Below are 15,247 nucleotides of genomic sequence, written 5' to 3'. Positions count from 1 at the left end.
CAATTTGATGTAAATGTACTTATGGAAAATTATCGTTAAATCATATCTATTCGTCATTAAAAAAGATTTTTTGTCAAAGTTTCTGGCACTATGTTTTAAGTCTCGGAAGCTGTTCTATTTATATTTTATATCCCTGACTAAGAGCGTATATAATGGCTGTACAGCGACGATTCACATATATTTCATACAATGTACAAATAGACATCAGTATGAATATATAAATATAAGCATTGAATGCTTATTTTTTGGATGTCGTCGGTCCTATAACACAGCAACAGGTGCAGACAAATTATCATAACGCGCGTTATTCAATTTGTTTGCACCGCTTGGTGTGTTATAGGACCGACGACATCCAAAAATGAGCACTCAAAGCTTAAATATTTACATTTACCAAGCATGATTCCATCTACTCCTTTCAAAAACTTTCAGTCGATTCATAGCTCTACAGAAACAGACAGACTGAAATCTACACGCACCGTTTATCGATTGGTCGAAATCTAAGGCGGCTGAATCTGACAGGAAACTGACAGGACTGAAATCAACACGCCCTGTTTATCGATTGGTCGTAACCTCCAGCGACCAAATAAATCGCAGACTGCGCGAAATAATCATGATGATGTCAGACTCAAAATCTCACAGGAGACGAATTAGCTGTTTCTTACAGCTAACGTATGTACGTTAAAAGTAATTTGATTACTTTTAGTTAATTTGTATAAGCAATTAATTGATAAGTTAAAAAAAAGATGTAAATAAAAACAATAAAAATGCTTTCTCTAATGATTTATTCGGGCTATGAAGGTAGCGATCATTGCAGAAAAAAATTACACAACCCGCTAACACCTTCATATCCCGTATGAATCACCAAAGAAAAAATGTTATTGTTTAATTGAACGTCCCATATTTCCAAAGCAAGCATAAGGGGAAATATACACTGAATGTAAATATAGCTATATATTTACATTTTCCAGTGTCTTTGTCTCTGATAACACTACGTATCGTTTTTGAACTATATAACCCATAACTTCAAATGACGCCAAATTGAGGCGTCAGCAGGGTTTGCTTATTATACATGTAATTTTAAATATTTAATCGTACGATGGCTTAAAATCATATAAATATAAGTAATAAGGAATCATTCTTCGAATATTATGAAGTGATAATTTCGGTCGGGGTGTGATCAAATCTATCATAAAGCTTTTCGGGCTTTATTGGATTTGATCACGCCTCGACCGAAATTATCACCTCATAACACTTAAAGAATGATTCCTTATTGCGTGGACCCTGAGGTCCACGCAGAAAATATATAAGCGAGGTTAAACCGGATGCTATGGGGAAAATTTAGCCTGCACATGAGCTAGCCTGGTTCCTGTGCGTAATGGGTAGCTCAGGGAACCAGGCTAGCACACTTTCATCTGAATCGTATGGTGTCCGGATAGGGCCATTTGCGTTAGCGCGACATCGCGTTCAGATAAACGAGACATCGCGCTAACACACAACACGCCGTCGCGCTAACGCAACTTTGCACAACACGCCATCGCGCTAACACACAACACGCCGTCGCGCTAACGCAACTTTGCACAACGCGCCGTCGCGCTAACACACAACACGCCGTCGCGCTAACGCAACTTTGCACAACACGCCGTCGCGCTAACACACAACACGCCGTCGCGCTAACGCAACTTTGCACAACACGCCGTCGCGCTAACACAACTTTGCACAACACGCCGTCGCGCTAACGCAACTTTGCAAGTTTCACAGTCTAGTAGGAAGTCGTGTCCGGAAATATAAGACTGCGCATGCTTAACCATATAATGGATGAAATTCTGGATGAGATTGGTCTTGGGAATCTTAAAGGGCTATTCGAGGACCACAAGGTAATAAAGCCGGTTAAATGTATAATTGTTATAGGCAAAATGTGTGCAAATTTTACTGACAATTTTTAAGTCTGTCCAGTCATTGAACTATTTGTATTTGATGAGGGAGCGTGGTCCGCTCATAAGGGGGATGCTTACATGTGTAAGAAAGCTAAAACTTTATATAGGCCTAACGTTAATTGAAATTTTATATCGCTTTCCGATCAAATCTCTAACATAATGAAACATAATTTATAAGCCTTCGCTGGGGCCAAAAGTTTGCCCCATTCCCATTTGCTTAAATTATACTGCTCAGACAGCCTCACTGACAGTACAGTTCCTGTTAACTTTTATGAGTGAAAAATGATTATGTGTCAATGAAGATATCTTAGATATTTTCCCTTTTATCGATTTCAACTGTATTTCTTTAACAGGTGTGTGTATTTTTATCAAAAATCATCAAAAAGTGATGGAAGCAATAACATTGGACAGACTTTAGTGCTCAGACAGCCTCAGTTTAGTAACAATAACGACTAGGCCTAACCGTACGTTAGGCATCCCCCCCCTCCATTTCACGGTATAATTTTCTTGGAAAAATAAAAAAATATGAAATAGTATATTATCCATACTTTATTTGTTTAAAATCACTCTAAAAACAACTGTAAATAGTAAATAAGCCAACTTTCAATCCGAATTTCCCCTGTCATATGCGAATACATGTCATCAATCATTAAACAGGGTAGACTTTACTTAAACATTAACTGGCAAGATTGGTATATAGCTCACATCATTTCCATATGTTACAGTCAAAACACATTGAGATTGCGTGGCAATGAAATGGGCAGCTGAACAGTACAATATGAAACGGATGTGTGAGAATTTTTTTTTTTACATATATTGGATTAACTAATTGAAATTCATTTTGGTTCCGGTTGTTATAAGTTGATTGTTATTCTCATAGACATAGCTGCAAATCAGTATAGCTAATGCAGACAGAATTGTTTTATCGGGAAGATAAATAATTAGATTTCAGATTTAATACTTTACTTTGCAACGTAATACATGTATAATAAATAAGAATAAATATACCCATTTGTGTAAATGAAATTATATATAGTTATGGATTTAATTTCACTCAACTTTATAGCTTTTTTCGACAGCATATCAATATAAATATTATAGTTCTGTATATAGATAATATGTACAATCAAATCTTTACAGAGCAACTTACAAGAAAATTAATTTGATATCATTAGATAAATGACCAAAGTTTTGATAAAATTTATTGAAATTGGTAGATTGTATGGCAATCTCAAGAGCATATGGCTCAGTCACCAGGTCATGGGCATTAGTCCAGTAATCGAAAGGTTGCTGGTTCAAACCCCACTGTGGTCACTTGATGTTGTGCACTTAGACAAGGCACTTTATCTACATTGTCTCGTCCACCCAGCTGAAATTAGGTATTGAATTACTCTGGGGGTAATTTACATGTACCTGCGATGGACTGGTGTCCCATGCAGGGGGGAGTCAATTACTCTCATCCGCTTAGCACCACGGGATAATCACTGCATGGCCCTATGTGCCTTCATGGCAAGGAAAAAGATTTAACTCAACATTGCAACCTAAAATCGGATGATTTTGAACTTTATAGGCCTATATTGCAATAACTGTAATTTTTGCATATATTCTATTTAACTTAACTGATATATATGTCATTGATATATTTCTCAATCACATTAATTAAAATTTTACTAAATAATAATCAATTCAAAAAGCTGATCGAAGTGGGTTGAAAGTTAACTTCCTTAGAATCCTATCTGTAATTTCAATCCAATTAAATGTCCCTTAAGGCATATTAACTGTTTTTACTGTAAAAGATATAGAAATGACCTAGGCTGTATATTTCCAATCTTTCTTCTTCAATCATTCATGACCTTGTAATTGATCTTCAAGTTAAAAGGTATAATCAAAAGAATTTATAGAAAAATCTTTGTAATGCATATAAGTTTATGCTTTAGTTTCATTTGATCATTAATAATTATGGTAATTTAAAACATGTGTACAGAATTTTTTATGATTCGGGTTCGGAGTGCACTAGGAGACATTTGCTTTAATTAATGTAATGCTCTCAGAATGCTTTTTATAGGAATTGCAGTAATATACAACAAAGTGATCAAATTTTAAGGTGACACAGTTATCAAAAGTAATTATTTAAAAAGGTGATCATGTGATTCAGATCTGTTCCTATATTAATAATGATAAACATTTTACATTTCTCTTGAAATTGTCAATTGCAAGTAAATGTTCATACACTGTTAGTATTATATTGAGTTGATAAGTCATAATTTAACATAAATATATCTTTTTTGAAGTAAATGACACAAGAAGACTAGAAAGTGAATAAAATATTGTACATTTAAATATTCTGGATACTTGTGGATGTTATTAAACTTTTTGACAAATTTTATAAAATGCAGACAATTTGATATTAATTAATGTATGTCAGTGTAAATAACTCTTTTTTCAAAGATGAAGTAAAGTAACGTGGAGGATGCTCTTATTTTTATGTGTCTGTTCAGACAAAAATTAATGTGGAAATTTCATGAAATTGTTTTGGATTTTCAGGTTGGGCCTAAGGAAGTAGTAAACCTGACTGATGCCGAGTTTGAAAAGCTGGGAGTTGTAAATTTTGGGGATAGGGCGCGCCTTAGAAACCGTTGCCGAACAGTTATGAAATGTACGTATATATATAGATGTTAGATATTATACTCAAGCATTTAAAACTTAAATCTTTATTTTTGCAGAACTATAACTCACTCTTGTATAATGAGAAGATGTGATATATAAATATATATGTGTGTGTGTATGTGTGACTACGTGTGAGTGTGTGGGAATTAATATAATTAGAAATGAACCTTGTACTTTATTCTTGTTATTTGCTTAGATCAATGCTGTATTAAGTTATTGTAACTATTTATACCCGCACTTTCTAAAGAAAGTTCGGGTATATTGTTGTTACCCTGTTCCGTCCGTCCGTCTGTCCGTCCGTCCGTCCGTCCGTCCGTCTGTCCGTCCGTCTGTCACGTTTTACTTTCTCAAACTGCTCTTACATCTTATAAACCAGCAAACTGAACTCTTGGAGTTTGATTTGGGGTATCATGTTGTTTTGTAAAAAAGTTTCAAAAATTCTCTGTTAGTCCTGGGGGTCAAATAATTGGTAAAAAATGACGTTTTTTCACAAAAAACCTTCTTCCTCGAACTCCTCCTACATTTTCAAAAGTAGACAAATCATCTTTTGGAATATGTTTTAGGGTATCCTATAGATGCGCAATAAGGTTTCGGAATTTTCAATTTTGTCCTGGGGGTCATTTAATTGCTAAAAAATGATGTTTTTTTACAAAAAAACAGGTTTAAAAAACGTCATTTTTTTTAAGCAGTAGCCAAATGATCTTCTAGAATATGATTGGGAGTGTCATATTGAGGCATGATCAGGTTCCAGAATTTTTTTTTTAATTAAGGGGATCAGTGGGCAACAAAAAATGACGTTTTTTGGCAAAAAAAATATGGTTCCCAGAACTCCTCTTACAACTTTTGGAGTAGCTACATCATCTCTTGGGATATAATTGGGGCTGTCCTATAGATGTGCAATAAGGTTTTAAAAATTTAAATTTCATCCTGGGAGTCAAATAGTAGCAGAAAATTGACGTTTATCACTAAAAAATCAAACATTGATCCAAGAGCTCCTCTTATGATTTAATGGATAGACAATCATATCTTGGGATATGATAGGGACTGTTCTATAGATGTTCTATAGATGTGCAGTAAGGTTTTCAAAATTTAAATTTCATCCAGGGAGTCAAAATGTAGCAGAAAATTGACGTTTCACTTAAAAAAAAAACATAGATCCTAGAACTCCTTTTATGATTTAATGGATAGACACATCATATCTTGGGATATGAAAGGAACTGTTCCATAGATGTGCATTACGGTTTTGAAAAATTAAATTTAACCCTGAGGCCCATTACCTACCGGTACATACCTTTTGATGCCCTTTAAGGATCAAGAATATATATGGTTAAGGGGTGGGGATCTCAACCGTTTTCGAGATATTCGTGCACTTCCTGTTCAAGGGGGATCATGACAACCCCCGGGGCCCATGACCTACATACCGTTTGATGCCCCTTGACACAAGGTACAAGAATATATATGGTTTAAGGGTGGGGATCTCAACTGTTTTGAAGATATTAAGGTACTTGCTGTTTGAGGGCGTCAGGACCACCCACAGGGCCCATGACCTACATAACATTTGATGCCCCTTGACATCAGAAACATGAATATATATGGTTTAGGGGTCATGATTATAACAGTTTCTGAGATATATGGTAATTTCAAATTCCTGGGGGAGGGGGATGACCCCAGGGGTCAGATCTAATAAACCCTATATATTGCCAGTAACAGCCAATATATGATTATGAAAACCCTATATTATTATCTTTGTCCGTTTTCAAGTTACCATTTACAATAGAGTCTATGATTCTTTCTACAAGGTTCAATGTTAGACCCCACACCCTTTTGACACCCCCCTCCCCCCCCCCCCCCTCCCCCGAAAAGTGGTTGTCTAACCCAAAATGAGAAAAATCAAACCAGGGTGCACAACTAGATTTGCAGGCCTATCATATCCTAGAGTTTTGTACAATTATGTTCAGCCATCTCAAGTTCAGAGCGGGAAAGAAGAAAAAGAAGATGAAGAATATATACATGTATTAAGAACCGTACAAAAACAATAAGTCTCCAAACTTCATTCAGGAGACTTAATAATTAATAAAGATTAAATAAAGATAGGATCATCAAACATCAATAATTTAAAGATAATTGACAATTTATGATTCTAAGGGGGTCAGGATGACCCCTTAGGGTCATGACTTACATGCCATAATGATCTGATGCGCCTGCATGACCTAAGGAGGAATAATATCTTTGGATTAAGGTGGGGATCTCAATGGTTTTTATGATATTTGATAATTTCAGGAAGAGCACTTGGGATCATGACCTACATACCATCTTAAATGCCTTGAACAAAGAAACAATAATATAATATGTACATGATATATGATTCAATTTAAGAACCCAGATATAGATCAATCATCTGTTTTGTAATACTTCCTATGTATATATACATGTACATGTATTAGTTTGTGTTTTGTTCTATACTATTCATGTTCATGACTGTAGTATGGCTTAGTCTTATTTTAAATTACATTAAAAAATTGTCAAATATATGACTTGGATCCCCCACTCCCAAACAAACTCAAATATAAACTGTTCTCTCTCTCTCCCCCCCCCCCCTTCCTTGTCGAATAATCTATTAAAATCAAAATATAATTTGGGTGTCTAAAAACTTTTATAAACTGGTCAAAAATGTTATTCTTAAAAAAAATTACATTACACCTTGCATAATTGACAAATGATCTATTGAGATACGATCAGAGGTCATATTTCTACCTTGGGATCAATAAGTAGTATTCATTGACAAGTTAAAATTACTTAATAACAATAAATGATTCAAATTATAAATGTTTATACTCCACATTCATCCCCCCCCCCCCAATCTAACCTGCTTATAAAGATTCAGTCTTCTTAATACATTCTTACATGTGTACAGTAGCAAATTTTAAATCATTTCTTGATTGCTTTTTCTCTCGTGATTCACATTAACATTTTGGAAATTGCTTAATTCAATTTTTAAGATTTATAAACAAAATGTTATATGCATCACTGCCATGTGTATTCACCTATTTGGGGCAATTGTAAAGTCTCCTAAACAAAGCAGTGACATCATTAGGCTAGGAATTACCCACATGGATCAAACACTACTGTATAACATATGAATAAGATAAAATACATTATTATTTCTAGTTCTAAAATGTCAGGGTGTCTCCAAGGGGGCATAATCTTACAATACAATTTTACGCGCAATGACACAAAGAGCAAAAATAAATTAAACGGTTTAGGGATGAGGATCTCAGATCTCAGAAGTTAAAAAAATATACAGTGTATCATATCATTTCCTATTTCATAAAGGCGGGGGGGGGGGTTGGTTAAAGACAACACCTGGGGGTCATTAATGTACTTTACACCAGTTGATGCATCATAATGACTTTAGAAGATATTTTGTATTTTCCTGTTTCGTGGGGTCAGAACAGTCCCATAAGGTCATGACCTACATTGTATTTGATGCATTATAATACATTAAAGACAACACCTGGGGGTCATTAATGTACTTTACACCAGTTGATGCATCATAATGACTTTAGAAGATATTTTGTATTTTCCTGTTTCGTGGGGTCAGAACAGTCCCATAAGGTCATGACCTACATTGTATTTGATGCATTATAATACATTAAGAAAGAAATACTCCTTCCTTCCTATTATTACTCATATAAAAAATATAAGTGTCTACACTTACTTACATATGAAATACACAAATTTAATAAGAAATTGTTTATACAGGGTCAATATGGGGTCAACTCAACAGTGCATGCAGTCTGACAAATGAAAAAAATAACTTTTGCAACTAAAATGACAGAAACTTTACAAATGCGATAGGATAGGTAACGATGATAAGCTTATTTAAATATTAAAAGATGATGATACAGTATGCTGTCAAAGGGAGATTACATTTAGTAAGTGAAAGTAGAACTTATATACATGTGTATGTATGCTGGCAGGAATCCCATGCTGGCATCTTATTATATTGTGCTACTGCTACTACATGTATTATGCTTACCTAAATTGGTCAACATCATAATGATAATCCAATTAAAACACAATAATGAATTCCTTTAGCTGATCTTAACTACCGTAATCCTTTTCTGCATACGGAAAACACAGACATGTATGTATGGGTGTTGCTAAAACGCGGAACGGAAAACGGAACGGAATGGAAAATATTATCACGTTTATCCCTTAAAAAAGGGTATAGACTGGCCAGAAACGATTTACTTTGTATCTTTTATTTATATCTAATGAATGATTATCAACATGTTGCTATCTTATTAATATTCATATGAATGTCTATCAATTATAGCATTGTATTCATTCGGCTTTAGTTGAGTACGAAACGGAAAAATCAAATGTATACGAATTGTGAAACATTAACATGATTAAACGAGCAAATTAGCTATAACTTTTTACTTATTTCTCTTATATGGTATTGCTGGCATATTAGCGTAACGTACGCAGTTAGTGAAAGCGTTTTATGCGTGTTTTGAGTATTTTTATATTATTTTCAAATATGATGTACATGTATATACTTACATCAAAATTGAATTTTCGGTGTTCTAGACGATCTTTCATCATACAGACGATACAGTATCATTGAGATGGAAGAAAAAAACTGTAGGACTGACGACATTAAAAAATTAAAATACAGTAAACATTAAAATACCCGGTAATTTGTGAAACTAGTAATTTGTGAAACTAGTATTTTTAGCAATGCAATTTTGTTTACGTTTGCATTACAAAGCATGCAGTTGTTTATTCCAGCAGCTATATACATATGATCCGAATAGAGAGCTCTAGACGTTGCCTGGTTTGTTTTTCTGATTATATATTGGGACTATAGTCTGTCGATCCCAAAATATTCATGCAGCACATTTGGACGATTTATAATGGAAAATGTTGACATCTTTTCTCCATTTGGAAGTCACTCAGAAGACCTTGCACAATTTTTCAACACCATCATCCGGGTCTGTTAAAATGCAAAACCCCGTAGACTTCTTTATTTTTAGCCGTGTATTTATACCAGCTGATAAGCTAGAGAGGACGTTTTAAAGAAAGAATAATGAGAATGTTTAATGCTTCTAAAAGAGAATCGCTTGAACCCTGAGGTATATATAAATATACAGCAAAAAGTGAATCGAGGATATTTTGGGACAGAATATAGTGGTCAATGCATGTACTGTTAATTTTGAGGAAATAAATATTCTTGAATAAATAATCTAATATTGCTAATCTTTCAAAAAAAATTAAAAAGGTACATAAAGTATATCGTTTTAGCATACTTAACAAATCTATGAGGTAAATAACATTAGATAAGATTTTCCGTTTTCCTTCCGTTCCGTTTTCCGTTCCGCGTTTTAGCAACACCCATGTATGTATACACGTGAACCCATCTAATCGAAGAGCTGGGTAAAACTAGTACCCGCTAATGAGACATGCAAACCTGTGTTGTGTACGTAACTTCAGACAAAGATCAGTCATTTGTAACATGCATGTATTTTTATGACCTATTCTTCAAATCCACTTGCACTATTTTATTAGGTAAATAACAGCTTTAAGGTGGTGCAGGACACCTGCATATTGTGATGTACATGTATACTTCCTATTGAGATAAACAATAAAGTATGTTGACTATTGATTAAATATTTACCCCCCAAATAATGTTACCTAACATTGAAGCGCAATGGGTTAGAGCGTTTACATGTCTGTAAGAGCATTGGGGTCCAAGGTGTATTTTTGGTAATTTACGAATTTTCATGGGGAGGGGGGGTCTGGACCCCTCACTCCCACCCCTTCTCTAAATCTGTGCACACGATGATGTTCATGTAGGCACACAGAAGCAAATCTAAAACCGGCAACCGCCACGGGGAGGGGGCATAATTTAATTTTTAATTTTGTTTGTAATAATTATATAGACCATTATACTTCCTATGACATAAAATGTTAAGATTATTGATTAACTGAAAATTCACTGCAAACAGTTCTACCCCAAATTGCACATAAAGTGCTGCTCATGTCACGATGTGTATTATCATATGGGCAGGGATCTCATCCTTCAGTTATGAAAATTATAATTTTTAAATGTATTACCGGAGTTTGCATGTAGCCTTCATTTTTAATTAAACTGGTATAAAACAGTGTTATTTAGGGGCAAACACATGGTGCGGGTATTACTGTCTAATGACAGCATCTAGTTTGAATTGTTATTGTAGTGCCAGACTCTCCTACACTAATTAAATTACGAGAATTGAGTTCTCGTAGAACTTTCCAAAAGAGACAATCGGCAAGATCAAGGGTTTCAACCAGCAGACGGGTACATGTAGGCTGGATGAATAAAAAACGAAAAAATTCAGTATATTCAAGGGTTACTGGAGGAAAGGAAGTAATTGACATAGAGAAAAACACAACGATACCAGAAATGCTCGAAAAATTTTTGGAGCTGTATTTTCCTGATGGGGAAAATAAGAATCAAGGGCCTTTAACAGATTACATGTATTACATTGGAAATTATGCTGGTGCAAAGATAAAAGACGTTTTGAGTAATGGAGACCCCTTCACCTTAGAAGGCTATTACAGTGAAATCCGAACATACCCAATAAGATTGTACCTATATACTTCATGTAAATCAATAGGGGATGAAGATCCTATCATCAGTGAAAAATCAACAGTAAGTGAATTTAGAGACGCATTTAGTTATTTATGATTTTTAAATATAAAATGATGAAAGTGGGCGAACATGTCCTTATGAAATTAACTTTTTGATAGGTCAAATCTAGCTGCAGGTCTGTTTTTTCGTGCGCCGTAAATTGCAGTTTTTTACTATGGGAGGCACCGTAGCTCCTAGGTCGTCAATCCAAATCTTTTTTAGACCAGGAGCTACATACCTGCAGCTAAGGTCAAATCCCAATGACAAGTTTTTCAATTTTTTCTACCATTTAAGTTATTTCTTATTCAGGGAGAACCTCAGAAGAAAATCAAATTCAGTAAAGAAAATGATGAAAAAGTTCAGGTAGCATATAATTTGTTCAGCTATTTAATTTTAATGCAACATGTGCAAATTGACTCTCTAGCCATGCAAATGTGTTGTGCAGTTTGTTTGACCTGCGCTGAAAGCTCAAGTGAGCTTTTCTGATCAAAATTTGTCAATTGTCTGTCGTTGGTGTTGGCATTGTTGTTGTAAACTTTTCACATTTTCATCTTCTTCTCCAGAACCACCAGGCAAATTTCAACCAAACTAGGCACAAAACATTACTGGGTGAAGGGGATTCATTGAAATGAAGGGCCACATCCTCTTTAAAGGGGAGATAATTTAAAATGATTGAAAATTTGTTGGCATTTTTCAAAAATCTTCTTCTCAAAAACTATTAGGCCAGAAAAGCTGTAACTTGTATGGAAGCATCCTCAGGTAGTGTAGATTCAAGTTTGTTCAAATCATGGTCACCAAAGGTAGGGTGGGGTCACAAGGGGGGAGGGCTTAATTTTTAAATAGGAATATATAGAGAAAATCTTTAAAAATCTTCATTAAAAAAAAACCTATAAGGCCAGATTTCAACAGTTTAGAATCTACACTACATAAGAATGCTTCCACATAAGTTCTAACTTTCTTGGCCAAATACCAGGTATGGTTTTTAATTAGAAGATTTTTAAAGATTTTCCCAAAGATTTCAAGAGTACAGGTAGTTGGAAATTGTTGCTCAGGTGAGCATGGCCTCTTGGCCTCTTGTTAAAAATGACTTGCTGAGGCAACTGAGTGTTTTGTTTCAATTGTAACCATTTTTCTTATTTAAGCTGAAGAGAATGGTGATTATGAAACATATGGGAAAATAATAGCCTATTGCTTGGTTCATGGTGGACCAGCACCCACCTTTATGTCAGAGTTTTTGTTTGGGCTTTTAGCCTATGGTCCTGATTCAGCAGACCCTACCATTGATGACATTGTTGATGATGAATATAAACAACAAGTTCAGAAGGTATTTTTAATAGATGAAAGCCAAATGATTACATGTATAATATTATTATATTTTATGCCCCATTTGATAAAAAGGTGTATAATATTTTGCACCTGTTGGTCTTTTGGTCAGTATATATATGCAGGTTGATTGGTTAATTTATCAATTAATATCCTGTCTTAAAAACCATTTGCTGGACAGCCATCAATCTTGGTACTAAGGTACATGTATCCCCAGAGGAGGAGATTCCTACTTAATTTGAGGTCACAATGTCAATGTTCATACTATATTCTGGACATTATAAGGAATTTTAAGATATTGTCTGCTAATTTTCTGTAGAAAAAAACCCCTTATAGCATGTCTGTTCAATAGCTTGTGAAAATATTGACCCTTTTAACTTCAATATTACTAATTAGGAGTAGGGGGAGTATATATGTTTCTTACAGATTTTTTCTTTGTTTCAGATTGAAATATCTACAGATATTTCGTCTTTTTTTGATGCTGTGGATCCAATGAGACCCCTTTTGGATTATATTGGTGCTCTTCCATTGGCAGTACCAAAAAAGAAAAATGAGCTTGTGCATGCTTTATGTAGACACATTGCTGTCACAAGGATTGAGAAGTCACTTAAACAGTGAGTTGACATAATGTTGAATAGCTTTGTAACTCACCTGTGCAAGGTGAAAATCAGGAAATATCAAAAATAGAATACTCAAGTTATTGAATCTCATAAAAGCAGTGCTTTAAGGTCAGACGACACGTTCCTCAATTTTATATTTTTTCCAGGAATATGTAATTGATTTACTACTACTTTGACAACTTTTCTTACAAAAAGTATACCTTACCTGAATAAGGCATTTCTGCAAGATGCTAGAGTATGCAATTTCCTATACAATCTTCTTGAAAATACACTTGAATTGCTGATACAAAAATATTTGGCATATAGGGAAAATTCACTATGTTGGAGCTCCACCTCGGCCGGGGCTTGAACTAAAGACCTATGGAATCTACTCTCCTAGCAGTGAGTGGCCACCGCTCTAACCACTCGGCCATCTTAGGCATGTACATATCAAAAAATAAAATTTTAATCATTATAAAAATGATTATAAATAATAATAATAATTTTGTTGGAATTCTTTATTAAGAGGAGAATATACAAAAAGATGCTCGAGGAACGTGTCTGACCTTAACAAGAATCATTGATACATGTAGTTGTAAATGACAAATTGAATAGTTTTGAATGGAGTGGGAATGTGAATTTTATTAGATTTGTGAAGTAAATTTTATATAGGAAAATTAGGTTTTAGTTGTTTACATTATTAGGATAAATAATGAGATTGTGTTAAATAGATTGGAAAAAACATACCAATTTACCTTTCTGGTACTGCCGATGTGATAACTCAAGTAAATGATTACTTGTAGACAACTCTTAATTAAGAGCATATGTTAGTGCTACTACACTCCTGGATTCTTATTTTAACCAATTAAAAATTTAACTTTATTATGTGTGCAAAGTGTAATTGTAGGTCTCCAAAAAAGTCCCACTGCATACTATAGATTAAAAAGATATTTAAAATATATGACTGTATACTAGTAGTTTTTGCATAATTTTTTCTCACCAATAATCAATGTAAAATTAATGGTCTAGATAAACCAAGGATTAGTTGTATCGTATCTTTCGTCAATTACAGAAAATTTATCAGAAATGAAACATAAACTTATAATGTCCACAAAAACTTGTTTTACAGGTTCACTAAAGGTCTAAAATGCCTTGGTGTACTTGACAGGATCAGAAATTATCCTGATGCCACGAGAGGGCTCTTTGTCCATAAAAGTGATCTTGTTGTTGATGCGGTGGAAATGGACAACATGTTTGTTGTTGAATTTTCTGAGGAAGGCAGTAACAACTAGTGGGTATTGTTTTTTTATACAAAAAAACACATGTCTCCCCTTCTCCCAAAGGATTGTAATATGGGGCAAATTTAATAAGTGAAAAAGAATTAAGTCAGCTATATGTTAGATATCATCCATATATGATACAGTTTAGAAAATGAATTAACTTGAGACACAAGATTGGTCAAGGTAAAAAATTATGGAGGTGTGCACTCCTTCTCAATACCATCTACCTATGTTCCAAGTTTGAAGCCTTAATGTCAAAAGCTATCCAAGTTACCACCCAGACAAAATTTAATTATTTTTAATTTGACCTTGAGTAAAACAAGGTCAAGGTCAAATATTAATCAATAGTACACCTCAGTGTATTATAATTAATCTTTGTATAAAGTTTGAAGTCCTTCTGTCAAAGAATATTTAGGAGGTGAACAATGAAGTTTTTTCTAATTTGACCTTGAAATATAATTTTTAGGTCAAGGTCAAACATTTTGGTAAGGTTGAACTGGACTAAATACCATCTATGTATGATACAAGTTAAAAGATTGTATGATTAAGGAGTCTTGTGTTATGGTCCGGATTATATATTTTATAAAACACTTGACCTTGAAGAAGATAATAAGTCAAGGTCAAAAATTTTGATGGCGTGCACTTCTTCTTAATACCATCTACCTACGTTCCAAGTTTGAAGTCTTAATGTCAAAAGGTATCTAAGTTATCACCCAGACAAAATTTAATTATTTTTTCTCAAGTTGACCTTGAGTAAAACAAGGT

At 34.2% G+C, this 15,247-nt stretch overlaps 1 long non-coding RNA gene across 2 annotated transcripts; it reads left to right on the top strand.

Annotated features, from left to right (window-relative positions):
- The first annotated feature begins 12,270 nt into the window (after positions 1–12,270).
- On the top strand, positions 12,271–14,456 carry LOC136272280 (uncharacterized). Of its 2 annotated transcripts, none has more exons than XR_010710236.1 (3): positions 12,271–12,604; positions 13,048–13,217; positions 13,530–13,838. It is a non-coding gene; the product is annotated as an uncharacterized lncRNA (long non-coding RNA). The 2 variants fall into 2 exon arrangements; XR_010710235.1 differs by lacking the exon at positions 13,530–13,838 and adding an exon at positions 14,332–14,456 and having other exon boundaries at positions 12,275–12,604.
- The last annotated feature ends 791 nt before the right edge of the window (positions 14,457–15,247 follow it).

This window comes from Magallana gigas, chromosome 2, assembly GCF_963853765.1.
Source record: "Magallana gigas chromosome 2, xbMagGiga1.1, whole genome shotgun sequence".
Lineage (NCBI taxonomy): Eukaryota > Metazoa > Mollusca > Bivalvia > Ostreida > Ostreidae > Magallana > Magallana gigas.
The sequence above is the reverse complement of the archived record's forward strand: the minus strand, read 5'-3'. Positions and strand labels throughout refer to the sequence as shown.